Source organism: Trachypithecus francoisi, unplaced genomic scaffold (assembly GCF_009764315.1).
Source record: "Trachypithecus francoisi isolate TF-2019V2 unplaced genomic scaffold, Tfra_2.0 Lachesis_group14, whole genome shotgun sequence".
Lineage (NCBI taxonomy): Eukaryota > Metazoa > Chordata > Mammalia > Primates > Cercopithecidae > Trachypithecus > Trachypithecus francoisi.
This window is the reverse complement of record NW_022681459.1, coordinates 42,988,170-43,003,113: the sequence shown is the minus strand read 5'-3', so window position 1 is coordinate 43,003,113 and position 14,944 is coordinate 42,988,170. Positions and strand designations below refer to the sequence as shown.

At 45.7% G+C, this 14,944-nt stretch overlaps 1 protein-coding gene across 3 annotated transcripts in view; it reads left to right on the top strand.

The window, feature by feature from the left end:
- Positions 1 to 14,944, top strand: part of LOC117096078 (cat eye syndrome critical region protein 2) — a 201,512-nt gene that overhangs the window by 169,599 nt on the left and 16,969 nt on the right. The window lies entirely within an intron of this gene.

Here is a 14,944-nt window from a genome sequence, read left to right as displayed (position 1 = left end):
GCTAGTTAGCCTTTTTTTCTGTTTAGAGTTTTGCAAACAAAGGGTAATAGCTGTTTTTAGATGTTTTCTTAGATAACAATTGTATTTATAAGCTCAACGTGATAAATCATGTGATAACAGATCATTTGGTATAATTTAAGATAGTCCAAGATTTACCTTTAAATAAGTGTATTGAATAGTTTTAATTTTTTAATAAAACAGCATAGCATATGGATTTGGCTTTTTGAATACTGCGTTTTGCAGGGCAAAATTTCAGTAAATTTTGGCTAAGAAAATTGAAAGATTCTGGGCTTATGTACCTATTAAGTAACAGAAAGTTACTTAACCTATTATGTGCACCTCATTCCTACCAAGATTTTTTTTTTTTTTTGAGACAGAGTCTTGCTCTGTCACCCATGCTGGAGTGCAGTGGCGTGATTTCGGGTCACTGCAAGCTCTGCCTCCCAGGTTCACGCCGTTCTCCTGCCTCAGCCTCCCGAGTAGCTGGGACTACAGGCGCCCGCCACCACGCCTGGCTAATTTTTTATATTTTTAGTTGAGACAGGGTTTCACCATGTTAGCCAAGATGAACTCGATCTCCTGACCTCCTGATCCCCCTGCCTCGGCCTCTCAAAGTGCTGGGATTACAGGTTTGAGCCATCGTGCACGGCCTTTTTTTTTTTTTTGATACGTTGTCTCACTCTGTGGCCCACCTGGAGTGCAGTGGCACAGTCTTCACTTACTGCATCCTCTGCCTCAGCCTCCCGAGTAGCTCGGACTATGGGTGCACCACCACGCCTGACTGATGTTTGTATTTTTAGTAGACACAGGGTTTTACCATGTTGGGCAGGCTGGTCTCAAACTCCTAACCTCAAATGATCTTGCTGCCTCGGCCTCCCAAAGTGCTGGGATTACAGGCGTGAGCCACTGTGCCTGACCACATTAAGGGTTTTAGAATGAATAAAGAAATAATGGGACAGGCGCAGTGACTCACACCTGTATAATCCCAGCACTTCGGAAGGCCAAGGGGGGGTGGATCACCTGAAGTCGGAAGTTCAAAACCAGCCTGACCAACATGGAGAAACCCCATCTCTACTAAAAATACAAAAAATTAGCCAGGCGTGGTGGCACATGCCTGTAATGCCAGCTGCTCAGGAGGCTGAGGCAGGAGAATTGCTTGAACCCGGGAGGCAACGGTTGCAGTGAGCCAAGATCATGCCATTGTACTCCAGCCTGTGCAACAAGAGTGAAACTCCATCTTAAAAAAAAAAAAAGAAAAGAAAAGGGAGGGAGGGAGGGAAAAGAAAAGAAAGAAAGAAATGATGGCTGGGCACGATGGCTCACGCCTATAATCCCAGCACTGTGGGAAGCCGAGGTGGCCAGATCACTTGAGGTCAGGAGTTCGAGACCAGCCTGGCCAACATGGCCAAACGTGGTGGTGCATGCCTGTAATCTCAGCTACTCAGGAGGATGAGGTGGGAGAATTGCTTGAACCCCGAAGGTGGAGGTTGCAGTGAGCCAAGATCATGCTACTGCACTCCAGCCTGGGCGACAGAGCAAGACTCTGTCTCAATAAAAAAACAACCCTTAGTGCATATAATCTACATGTTTAGCCTGTGTCATACTATGTAGTATATCTCACTTGTAAGATCTTCTATAATTGGCTATTTCCAGTGCCACATTTAAATTCCTCAAGACATAATAACTGGCTTTAATTTGTTTATATTTTTTAGTGGAATTGTGTTTTTTATTTAATAGGGTCTTCATTGGGTACACCTGTCATTTTAATTTATATAGGCAGGTCCAAAACTCATTTTTATGGCTTAGTTTCTATATTGTAGGATTAATAATTCCTGTATTATAGTCGCATCTACAGTAGTTACAAATAAAATTAAATCCTAGGAATTAACCAGAGTAGTGAAAGAGCTCTATAATGAAAACTGTAAAACATGGATGAACGAAATTGAAAAGAACACCCAAAAACTGGAAAGCTTTCTACATTCATAGATTACAAGAATCAGTATTATTAAAATGTCCATACTACTCAAAGTAATCCACAGATTCAATGCAGTGTCTACCAAAATACCAATGACATTCTTCACAAAAATAGAAAGAAAAAAAAAATCCTTTAATTTATATGGACCCACAAAAGACCCAGAATAGGCAAAGCTATCCTAAGCAAAAAGAACAAAACTGGAGGAATTACCTGACTTCGAATTATACTTCAGAGCTATGATGACCAAAACAATATGGATCTGGCATAAAAACAAACACATAGACAAATGGAACAGAATAGAGAATCCAGAAACAAGTCCACACACCTACAGTGAACTGTTTTTCAACACAGGTGCTAAGAACACACACTGGGGAAAAGACAGTCTCTTCTACAAGTGGTGCTGGGGAAACTGGATATCCATACGCAGAAGAATGAAACTGGACCCGTCTCTTGCCATATACAAAAATAAAATCAAAATGGATTAAAGAATTATATCTAAGGCCGGGCACGGTGGCTTACACCTGTAATCCCAGCACTTTGGGAAGCTGAGGTGGGTGGATTACAAGGTCAGGAGTTCAAGGCCAGCCTGGCCAAGATGTTGAAACCCTGTCTCTACTAAAAATACAAAAATTAGCCGAGTGCAGTGGCAGGTGCTGGTAATCTCAGCTACTCAGGAGGCTGAGGCAGGAAAATCGCTTCAACCTGGGCAGCAGAGGTTGCAGTGAACTGAGATCGCATCACTGCACTCCAACCTGTGTGACAGAGTGAGACTCCATCTCAAAAAAAAAAAAAAGAAAGAAAGAAAAGAATTACATCTAAAACCTCAAATTATGAAACCTCCTACAAGAAGAAAACATTGGAGAAGCCCTCCAGGACACTGATTTCAAGCATAGGCACCCAAAGCAAAAATGGACCAATGGGATCACATCAGGTTAAAAAGCTTCTGCACGGCAAAGGAAACAGCCAGCAAAGTAAAGAGACAACCCACAGAATGGGAGAAAACATTTGCAAACTGCCCAATTGACAAAGGATTAATAACCAGAATATATAATGAGCTCAAACAACTCTTAGGAAAAAGTCTAATAATCGAATATTAAAATGGGCAAAATAGGCCGGGCGTGGTGGCTCACGCCTGTAATCCCAGCACTTTGGGAGGCCGAGGTTGGCAGATCACAAGGTCAGGAGATTGAGACCATGCTGGCTATGGTGAAATCCCGTCTCTATTAAAAAAAAAAAAATACAAAAAATTAGCCGGGCATGGTGGCGGGTGCCTGTAGTCCCAGCTACTCGGGAGGCTGAGGCAGGAGAATGGCGTGAACCCAGGCGGCTGAGCTTGCAGTGATCGGATATCGCACCACTGCACTCGAGCCTGGGCAACAGAGCGAGACTCCGTCTCCAAAAAGTAGTAACAATAAAATAAAATAAAATGGGCAAAATATTTGAAGAAAGATTTCTCAAAAGAAGTCATACAAATGGCAAACAAGACCAGGCATGTTGAGTCATGTTTGTAAGCTCAGCACTTCGGGAGGCCAAGGCTGGCAGATTGTTTTAGCACAGGAGTTCAAGACCAGCCTCAGCAACATGGTGAAACCCCATCTCTACAAAAAAATACAAAAATTGGCCGAGCATGGTTGTTCACACCTGTAGTCCCAACTACTTGGGAAGCTGAGATGGGCAGATAGCTTGAGCCTGCAGTGACGCTGTCAGTCCAGCCTGCAGTCCAGGCTGCAGTGAGCCGAGATCATGCCACTGCACTCCATCCTGGGCAATAATAGAGCGAGGCCCTGTCTCAAAAAAAAATTTTTAAGCCAGGTGTGGTGGCTCATGCTTGTAATCCCAGCACTTTGGGAGGCCGAGGCGGGCAGATCACTTGAGGTCAGGAGTTCAAGACCAACCTGGCCAACATGGCAAAACGTTGCCTCTACTAAAAATACTAAAATTAGCTGGGTGTGGTGGCACACGCCTGTAATCCCAGCTACTCAGGAGACTGAGGCAGGAGAATTGCTTGAACCTGGGAGGCTCAGGTTGCAGTGAGCAGAGATCAAGCTGAGACTTCACTCCAGCCTGGGCAATAGAACAAGATTCTGTCTCAAAAAAAAAAAAGCGCACTTTGGGAGGCCGAGTCGGGTGGATCACGAGGTCAGGAGATCGAGACCATCCTGGCTAACACGGTGAAACCCCGTCTCTACTAAAAAATACAAAAAACTAGCCGGGCGAGGTGGTGGGCACCTGTAGTCCCAGCTGCTCGGGAGGCTGAGGCAGGAGAATGGCGTGAACCCGGGAGGCGGAGCTTGCAGTGAGCCGAGATCCGGCCACAGCACTCCAGCCTGGGCGACAGAGCGAGACTCCGTCTCAAAAAAAAAAAAAAAAAAAGCAAACAAGCTTATGAAAAAGTGCTCAGCATCATTGCTCGTCAGAGAAATGGAAATCAAAACTACTGTGAGATATCTCACAGTTAAAATGGTTTATATCCAAAGGACAGGCAATGACAAATACTGGTGAGGATGAGAAGAGGAAATCCTCATACACTGTTGGTAGGAACATAAATCAGTACCCCACTATGGAGAACAGCTTAGAGGTTCCTTAAAAAGAGAGCTACCATAAAATCTATTAATCCCACTGCTGGGTATACACCCAAAAGAAAGGAAATCAATATCTCGAAGAGACAACTGCACGCCCGTATTTTTTGCAACTATGTTCACAATAGCCAAGATTTGGAAGCAACCTGAGTGTCCGTCAGCAAATGAATGGATAAAGAAAATGTGGTACTGATACACAGGGGAGTACTATTCAGCCATAAAAACGGAAAGATTCAGTCGTTTGCAACAACATGGGTAGTTGGAGGTTATTACTTTAAATGAAATAAGCCCGGCATAGAAAGACAAACATTGGATATTCTCACTTAATTGTGGGATCTAAAAATCAAAATAATTGAACCCGTGGAGATAGAGGGTAAAAGGATGGTTACCAGAGGCTGGAAACGATAGTGGAGGGTTGGGGAGAGGTAGGATGGTTAATGGGTACAAAAAAATGGTTATTATGAATGAATACTATCTAGTATTTGATAGCACAGCAGGGAAGTATGGCTGGCCTTTTTTTTTTTTCTTTTTCTTTGTTTTTTGAGACACTGTCTCACTCTTTTGCCCAGGCTAGAGTGCAGTGGCATGATCTCGGCTCACTGCAACCTCCACTTCCCAGGTTCAAGTGATTATCGTGCCTCAGCCTCCCAAGTAGCTGCCAAGTAGCTGTGATTACAGATGTACACTACCACACCCGGCTAATTTTTGTATTTTTAGTAGAGATGGGGTTTTACCGTGTTGGCCATGCTGGTCTTGAATTCCTGGCCTCAAGTGACCCATCTGCCTCAGCCTCCCAAAGTGCTGGGAATACAAGCGTGAGCACACACCCAGCCAAAAGTATTTTAATTCCAGTGGTGAGAAGGTAGAGGGTAGACAAATATTGTGGGATAATAGTGGTGAGTGATCTGAAGTAAAATTAGGCAGGTTTACAGGTAAAGAGTGACATGGCTGGGCGTGGTGGCTCCACCAGCTACTTGGGAGGCTTTGGGGGGAGGACCCCTTGAGCCCAGGAGGTCGAGGCTGCAGTGAGCCCTGATTTCCCCCACTGAATTCAGCCTGGGTGACACAGCAAGACCCTGTCTCAAACAAAAGAGAAAGTCCTGTCTGAAGATTTGACATTTAAATAAAGTGAATGGGGTTGACCTGTGAGTGCCTGAAGAGGGAGTGAGAAGGCGTGGGTACAGACAAGAGCAGAGGCACCAAGACTGGGATATGCGGGTGGAGCAGAGGAAGCAAGCACTGGAAGGGTAGCTCAAAGTCCCGGCGCGGCCGGGGCGGAGCGGAGCAAGCACAGGAAGGCTGGCTGAAAGTCCCGGCGCGGCCGGAGCAGAGCAGAGCGGAGCAAGCACAGGAAGACTGGCTGGGGATGAATGAGGCCTAGCAGGTAGCCCGGGTCACATGGGGAAGGGCTGTGCAGACCTTGTTAGAAGGATTAAATGAAAATAGGACAGTCTCTAACACACATTTAAAGTCACAAATGATAGTTTTGTTTGTTTGAGACAAAGTCTTGCTCTGTCTCCCATGATAGTTCTTATGGAAGGAATTTTTGTAAGCCGTAAGATACTTACAATAACCTTTCCAGACTCTTTAGTAGCTTCCAAATATTAAAAAAAAGAGAAATAATCAATTAGGTACTAATCACTTTTTTTTTTTTTTGAGATGGAGTCTTGCTCTGTCACCCAGGCTAGAGTGCAGTGGTGTCGTGCCTGGCACATGACTGCATACTTCCAAGGAGAGGACTCAGAGCTTTTATTTATTTAAAGAAACTTGAAAGGAAGAAAGTGGATTAAGAAAAAACAAAAACAGCTGGGCGCGGTGGCTCACGCCTGTAATCCCAGCACTTTGGGAGGCCGAGACGGGCGGATCACAAGGTCAGGAGATTGAGACCATCCTGGCTAACACGGTGAAACCCCGTCTCTACTGAAAAATACAAAAAACTAGCCGGGCGTGGTGGCAGGCGCCTGTAGTCCCAGCTACTCGGGAGGCTGAGGCAGGAGAATGGTGTAAACCCGGGAGGCGGAGCTTGCAGTGAGCTGAGATCCGGCCAATGCACTCCAGCCTGGGCAACAGAGCGAGACTCCGTCTCAAAAAAAAAAAAAAAAGAGAAAACAAAAACAAGGCCAAGTGGAGTGGCTCACGCCTATAATCCCAGCACTTTGGGAGGCCAAGGCGGGGCAGATCATGAGGTCAGGAGATCGAGACCATCCTGGCCAACATGGTGAAACCCAATCTCTACTAAAAATACCAAAAAAAAAAACAAAATTAACCAGGCCTGGTGGCGCACACCTGTAGTCCCAACTACTTGGGAGGCTGAGGCAGGAGAATTGCTTGAATCTGGGAGGCAGAGGCTGCAGTGAGCTGAGATCATGCCACTGCACTACAGCCTGGGTGACAGAGCAAGACTCTGTCTCTCCCGCCCTCAAAAAAGAAAAAACAGAAGGCAAAAAGTGAAACAGCCAAGTATCCACCAGTGGATTAAAGGAGAACCTGAATGCAGTATACTCTCAGAGTGGAGTGTTATTCAGCTTTAAGAGGGAAGGAAATTCTGAAACATGCTACAACATGGATGAACCTTGAAGGTATTACACTAAATGATATCAGCAGAGCACATGGACAAATGTTTTGTGCTAGAGGCTGAGGCGAGACGGAAATGGGGAGTTAGTGTTTAATGTTACAGACTGGAGTGCTGAAAAGATTGTAGAAATGGACAGTGGTGATGGCGGCACATTACTTACACACTTAATGCTACTGAGCTGTATGCTCATTCGGGTGATATGTCTGGGAAACTGGAATGAGATGAAGCCGGCCATGACGAAAGAAGTAACTTGTAGTTAATCAGTTGGGGTCCAGCCTTGAAAACCAGAACTACACTAGATACTTCAGCAGAGAAAACGTCACATGACTCTGGTTAAATGGGAGTTAGAAAACGAAAAAAAGGTTAAAGGGATCCCCGTGGTGACACAGATGGAGGAGGTGGGAGTGTCAAGCGTGGGGGACTGCAGCCCCACTGCTAGCACTCGTGAAGGCAGCAAACTCCAGAAGAACCTGGCTGTTGCTGCCAAGTGCGGCTTCACAGATGCAGGACCGTCCATCCCAGGACGGGTTGAATGGCATCAGCAAACAAACGGAAGGAAATCGCAGTCCTCCTCAGCCTGCCTCCCATGGTCCCTCTGATGCTCCCTTTGGCAGAGTATAAAGCCAGCAGAGAAAAGAGAAGTTGTATGTGCAGGATCTCAGCCCCAGTGTCACAAAGCAGAACATGAAAATTGGATTTGCAACTATCAGAAAAGGCTGCATAACAGATGCGGGTGGCAGAAAGCATGAAAGGTCCTGTATGTGTTCACTGTAAGTTCTAGAAGGAAAGAAGCAGTACGGTAAGGCCAAGAGAGTATTCAGAAACAATGATTGAGTAGTTTTTTGGTTTGATGAAAAACCCTGATCCTCAGATACAGAAAGCAAGAAGAGATATAAACTGGATATAAATTCCATGTGGGCTTACGGAACTGAATTATAGAACATTCTGTTCCATAAAACAACCAATTTGGAAAAGGTAGATTACCCTGAGAGGATGTTCTTAGTAATGATAGCAGGTGGGAGCAACAGCAGAATTCAGAAGATGATGGGATTGATGGCCAGGTGCACTGACTCATGCCTATAATCCCAGCAGTTTGGGAAGCCAAGGCAGGAGAATCACTTGAGTCCTGGAGTTCAAGACCAGCCTGGGCAACATAGTGAGGCCCCATCTCTACAGAAAATTTTAAAGTTAGCCGGGCATGGTGGTGTATGCCTGTAGTCCAGCTACTCGGGAGGCTGAGGTAGGAGGATCACTTGAGCCCAGGAGGTCAACGCTGCAGTGAGCCATGATTGTGCACAACACTCCAGCCTGAGTGACAGAGCAAGACCCTGTCTCAAAAAAAGGAAGTGGTGGGTAGTGGGTTGAATTTTGAATTTTATATTAGTTCCTTAGGGCTACCATAACAACCTACATTAACCAGATGGCATAAAATAACAGAAATTTATTCTCGCATAGTCCTGGGAGTTAGAAATACAAAATCTAGGTATTGACAGGGTTTCACTCTGTGAAGGCTATCGGTAAGAGTCTGTGGCATTTCCAGCTTCTAGTAGTTTCAGGCCTTCCTTGGGTTTTCTGCAAACTTAGAATAATAGAATGAAACTTCCTCAGCCAATATCTTAATAATCTAGGCAGACCTTCTACTTAATGGGGAAACATTAGAAGTGTTCCCTTTAAAGTCAGGATGAACACAAGGATTTCCTTTATCGTTTCCACTTCATATTGTATTGTAAAGATTTAGTGTCTACAAAGAAAAATACATAGGTATGTATACATATTTGGGGTGGTGTGTGTCTTGAAACTCCAAGAAAATCATCCAGGAAACTATTACAGCTAAGAAATTCACCAAGTAGGTATATTCATTATTATTCTTTCTTTTTTTTTTTTTTGAGACCGAGTCTCACTCTATTGCTCGGGCTGGACTGCAGTGGTACGATCTCAGCTCACTGCAACTTCCGCCTCCCGGGTTCAAGTAATTCCCCTGCCTCAACCTCCCAAGTAGCTGGGATTACAGGCATGTGCCACCACACCTGGCAAATTTTTTTGTATTTTTAGTAGAGACGAGGTCTCGCCATGTTGGTCAGGCTGTTCTTGAACTCCTGACCTCAGGTGATCCACTGTGCCCAGCTGTTCATTATTATTCTGTAAATGTAAACATGAACGCTTTTATTAAAAGACAGCATGACCTGGCCAGGCGCAGTGGCTCACACCTGTAATCCCAGCACTTTGGGAGGCCGAGGCGGGCAGATCACAAGGTCAGGAGATCAAGACCATCCTGGCCAACATGGTGAAACCCCATCTCTACTAAAAATAGAAAAATTAGCTGGACGTGTTGGTACACTTCTGTAATCCCAACTAGCTACTCGGGAGGCTGAGGCACAAGAATCGCCTGAACCCAGGAGGCAGAGGTTGCAGTGAGCTAAGATTGCACCACCGCAGCACTCCAGGCTGGGCAACAGAGTGAGATTCTATCACCAAAAAAAAAAAAAAAAAAAAAAAAAAAATTATGATAGCCTGGCACAGTGGCTTACACCTGTAATCCCAACACCTTGGGAGGCTGAGCTGGGCGAATCACTTGAGCTGAGGAGTTCAAGATCAGCCTAGCCTACATGTCGTCACCCTGTCTCTACTAAAAATACAATAATTACCCAGGCATGGTGGTGTATACCTGTAATCCCAGCTACCCAGGAGGCTGAGGCATGAGAATTGCTTGAACCTGAGAGGCAGAGGCTGCAGTGAGCTGAAATCACACCACTGCACTCCAGCCTGGGTGAGAATCTGTGGATCTCGACACACTGTTCCTAAAATTCATATAAAAGAGCAACGGGCCTTGTTTTTTTGTTTGTTTGTTTTTGAGATGGAGTTTTGCTCTTGTTGCCCAGGCTGGAATGCAATGGCACGATCTCGGCTGACTGCAACCTCCGCCTCTAGGGTTCAAGCAATTCTCCTGCCTCAGCCTCCCGAGTACCTGGGATTACATGCATGCACCACCACACCTGGTTAATTTTGTATTTTTATTAGAGACCAGGGTTCTCCATGTTGGTCAGGCTGGTCTCGAACTCCTGACCTCAGGTGATCTGCCCGCCTCGGCCTCCCGAAGTGCTGGGATTACAGATGTGAGCTACCGCGCCCGGCCGACAAAGGGCCTTGTGTAGCCGTGATAACTTACAAAAACAATACGATAGGGGCAATCATTATGCCACATAATGAGAGCAAATCTGCAGTGACTGAGAGAGAATGGTGTTGGCATAGAGATAGACAATGAGACCAGAAACAGACCTTGAGAGAGAATATGGGTTTTTCAGAAACAGCGCCAGGTGTGGTGGTATGTGCCTGTAGTCCCAGCCACTCAGGAGTCTGATGTGGGAGGATCCCTTATACACAGGAGTTCGAGGCTGCAGTGAGCTATGTTCCTAGCAGAGCGAGACCTCTGTCTCTCGGGAGGAACCAGGACACTTGTTCATTTATAGAGAAAAAATGTAAATCCCTACTGCTTATGTAAGTTCCAGAAACACTAAAGGCCAGAACCTTTCTGAAGAAGTTGTAAATGACTATCTTTAAGATACTGGGATAGAAAACAATTTTTAGGCCGGACGCGGTGGCTCAAGCCTGTAATCCTAGCACTTTGGGAGGCCGAGACGGGCGGATCACGAGGTGAGGAGATCGAGACCATCCTGGCTCACACGGTGAAACCCTGTCTCTACTAAAAAATACAAAAAACTAGCCGGGCGAGGTGGTGGGCACCTGTAGTCCCAGCTACTCAGGAGGCTGAGGCAGGAGAATGGCATAAACCCGGGAGGCGGAGCTTGCAGTGAGCTGAGATCTGGCCACTGCACTCCAGCCCGGGCAACAGAGGGAGACTCCGTCTCAAAAAAAAAAAAAAGAAAAAGAAAAAAGAAAACAATTTTTAAGTACAAAAAGCAAAAACCATAAGGAAAGAGAGAGAACTGACATATTTGATTACTTAATGTATTTATTTTTTTGAGACAGAGTCTCGTTCTGTCGCCCAGGCTGGAGTGTAGTGGCACAATCTTGACTCACTGCAAGCTCCGCCTCCCAGGTTCGTACCATTCTGCCTCAGCCTCCCGAGTAGCTGGGACTACAGGCTCCCGCCATTACACCTGGCTAATTTTTTTTTTTTTTTTTTTTAAGTAGAGACCGGGTTTCACTGTGTTAGCCAGGATGATCTCAATCTCCTGACTTCGTAATCTGCCCGCCTCGGCCTCCCAAAGTGCTAGGATTACAGGCGTGAGCCACCATGCCTGGCCTGATTACATTATTTATTTTTAAACGTACATGTGACAGAAACACCATTAACAAAATAAAACAACAAATCACAGAGTAAAAGAACATAATTTTAACACTTATCAACGAAGACTTACTCATTATTTAAAGCATTTCTCCAAATCAGTAAGAACTCTAATAATCAATAGGCACAAAGACAAATTAACAGGAAATATACAGAAGAGAGCACTAACTATGCAGTAGTAGACGTGAAAATATGTTGAATATCACTGCATTCAGGAAGATGCACATGGAAACATTTCAAAAGTATATGTAACATCTGTGAGTTTGGCTAATATGCAAGTATTTTATCATACTAAATGAATGTGAGGTAAATGAAATTGCTATTTAAAAAGTAGATATAGGCCGGGTGCGGTGGCTCACGCCTGTAATCCCAACACTTTGAGAGACTGAGGCACGTGGATCACTTGAGGTCAGGAATTCGAGGCCGGGCGCGGTGGCTCAAGCCTGTAATCCCAGCACTTTGGGAGGCCGAGACGGGCGGATCACGAGGTCAGGAGATCGAGACCATCCTGGCTAACACGGTGAAACCCCGTCTCTACTAAAATATACAAAAAATTAGCCGGGCGAGATGGTGGGCGCCTGTAGTCCCAGCTACTCGGGAGGCTGAGGCGAGAGAATGGCGTAAACCCGGGAGGCGGAGCTTGCAGTGAGCTGAGATCCGGCCACTGCACTCCAGCCTGGGCGACAGAGCGAGACTCCGTCTCAAAAAAAAAAAAAAAAAAAAAAAAAAAAAAAGGAATTCGAGACCAGTCTGGCCAACATGGTGTGAAACCCCGTCTCTACTAAAAATACAAAATTAGCCGGGCGTGGTGGTGCATGCCTGTAATCCCAGCTACTCGGGAAGCTGAGGCAGGAGAATCGCTTGAACCCAGGAGGCGGAGGTTGCAGTGAGCCAAGATTGCGCCATTGCACTCCAGCCTGAGCAATAAGAGTGAAACTCTTGTCTCAAAAAAAAAATTAGCCAGGCATGGTGGCTGACACCTTTAATCCAAACTACTCGGGAGGCTGAGATGGGAGAATCACCTGAACCTTGGAGGTGGAGGTTGCAGTGAGCCAAGATCGTACCACTGTGCTTTAGCCTGGGCAACACAGTAGGACTCCGTCTCAGAAAACGAAAAAAAAAAAAAAAAAAAAGTAAATACAACCTACAACCTTTTGAACAGCACTTTTTTTTTTTTTTTTGAGACGGAGTTTCGTTCTTGTTGTCCAGGCTGGAATGCAATGGAACAGTCTTGGCTCACCACAGCTTCCGCTTCCTGGGTTCAAGTGATTCTCCTGCCTCAGCCTCCCGAGCAGCTGAGTTTACAGGCATGTGGCACCACACCCAGCTAATTTTGTAGTTTTAGTAGAGATGAGGTTTCTCCATGTTGGTCAGGCTGGTCTCGAACTCCAGACCTCAGGTGATTCCAGATCTCAGGTGATCTGCCCACCTCGGCCTCCCAAAGTGCTGGGATTACAGCAATAAGCCACCGCGCCTCGCCCTGGACAGCACTTTTTAAAAAATTCTGTAACCTCATTGGAAATGATGGACACCCCTTTGACAGTGCCTGATGAAGTTTACATATATACTTTTTACTTCTATCTGGTAATTCTGCTGCTGGATTCACATCTGAGAGAATCCTTACACACATGCTTGAGAAGACATGTTTTAAAATCACTTTGTTGATACATTGTTTACAAACTTCTAAAATTGGAATCAAGGAGAATAATGAATTGTTAAGGTCTGGAATAATCATACCATGAAATACTTATTAACATTAATAAGACAAAATGTTTAAGATTTGACACGTTGGGGGATACATGGGTATTCATTAATTTACAGTTTTCTTTTTTTTTTTGAGGCGGTGTCTCGCTCTGTCGCCCGGACTGGAGTGCAGTGGCCGGATCTCAGCTCACTGCAAGCTCTGCCTCCCGGGTTCACGCCATTCTCCTGCCTCAGCCTCCCGGGCAGCTGGGACTACAGGCGCCCGCCACCTCGCCCAGCTAGTTTTTTGTATTTTTAGTAGAGACGGGGTTTCACCGTGTTAGCCAGGATGGTCTCGATCTCCTGACCTCGTGATCCGCCCGTCTCGGCCTCCCAAAGTGCTGGGATTACAGGCTTGAGCCACCGCGCCCGGCCTACAGTTTTCTTTATGGTTGAAATTGTTTTGTTTTTTTTTCCAGAAAAAAAAAAGTTGGTTTAGAAAGTTGTAGAGGTTGAAAAAGAAAGAAAGATAGTCTTTAAAATTTTTAAATTTTTCTTAAAAATTGGTAATAACAAACTTCCTTTCATTGATTAAAGGAGAAATAGATTAGCATCACAAATGAAAATAATTTAGGAACAAAAACTCAAGTCAAATGTAACCCAACAGGGATCGTGTCTTGCTCACAGCAGTAGGCAGACAAAGAGCCTATCCCTTGTGGAACAGAAGCGAGAACTGGGGAAGAAAATAGAGGCCCAGGCGGGGCGCCGTGACTCACTCCTGTAATCACAGCACTTTAGGAGGCCGAGACGGGCGGTTCACCTGAAGTCAGGAGTTTGAGACCAGCCTGACCAACATGGAGCAACCCCGTCTCTACTAAAAATAAAAAATTAGCCGGGCGTGGTGGTGCACACCTGTAATCCCAGGTTCTTGGGAGGCTGAGGCAGGAGAATCGCTTGAACCCAGGGGGCAGAGGTTGTGGCGAGCCGAGATGGTGCCATTGCACTCCAGCCTGGGCGATGAGAGCAAAACTCTATCTCAAAAAAAAAGAAAAAGAAAGAAAAGAAAATAGTCTCTGTGCTGGCTTCTCCTCCCTTCCATCTTTGTGCCTTGCTGTCTGGCAGTCTCATTTTTCTCCTTGTCTCTTTTCTTTGGCCCCTACCTCCTTGTTCCCTGCAAGTGGTAAGTGCTCCATCAGGCTGGGAGTAGAACGCCAAGTGTGCTGCTCATGGCTGTGGCTGGGAGCCAGGGAAAAAATCATCCCTGCCTTCCAGCTCCTTGCCAGTCCCAGCTGGCATCTTTCCCCTCTTCCCAGCCAAACTCCCACTGGTGGCAGGGCCTGCTGCTTGCTGTAGGCGTGGGGTGGGGAGCAGACCATTGCTTGCATGGATGCCTTCATAAACACAGAACGTGAAGAGCTGGGGCGTGCATTTAAAATCCTGTGTGTGTGTGGACTGAGAGTCTGGTCCTAAAAAAGGATTTGCGGATGTTGCTTTTTTTAGGTAAAAGATCAGAATGACCTCAAGTAATCCAAGAAGATAGTCCTCATTCAACCTTGTACTTTCTCCTTTTTCTTCAACTGCCATTCTGTTTTTTTCTGCCTTGCTCCCTTCCCTCCTGCCCACCCTGTGCCTGCCCTGTCACCTTCGTTCCCCACCTCGAACTCAGTGTGAGTGAGGAAACAGGTTCAATTAGTTAGTTTACGCATGTCTGAAAGCATTCCATCTGTAGAAACATCCTAATTACCCAAGAGAGGGTGGCACAGGGAGCAGAAGTTGCTTCATAATCCTGCTTTGGTGGCCTGGTGTCTTCCTTTTCTCACAATGAT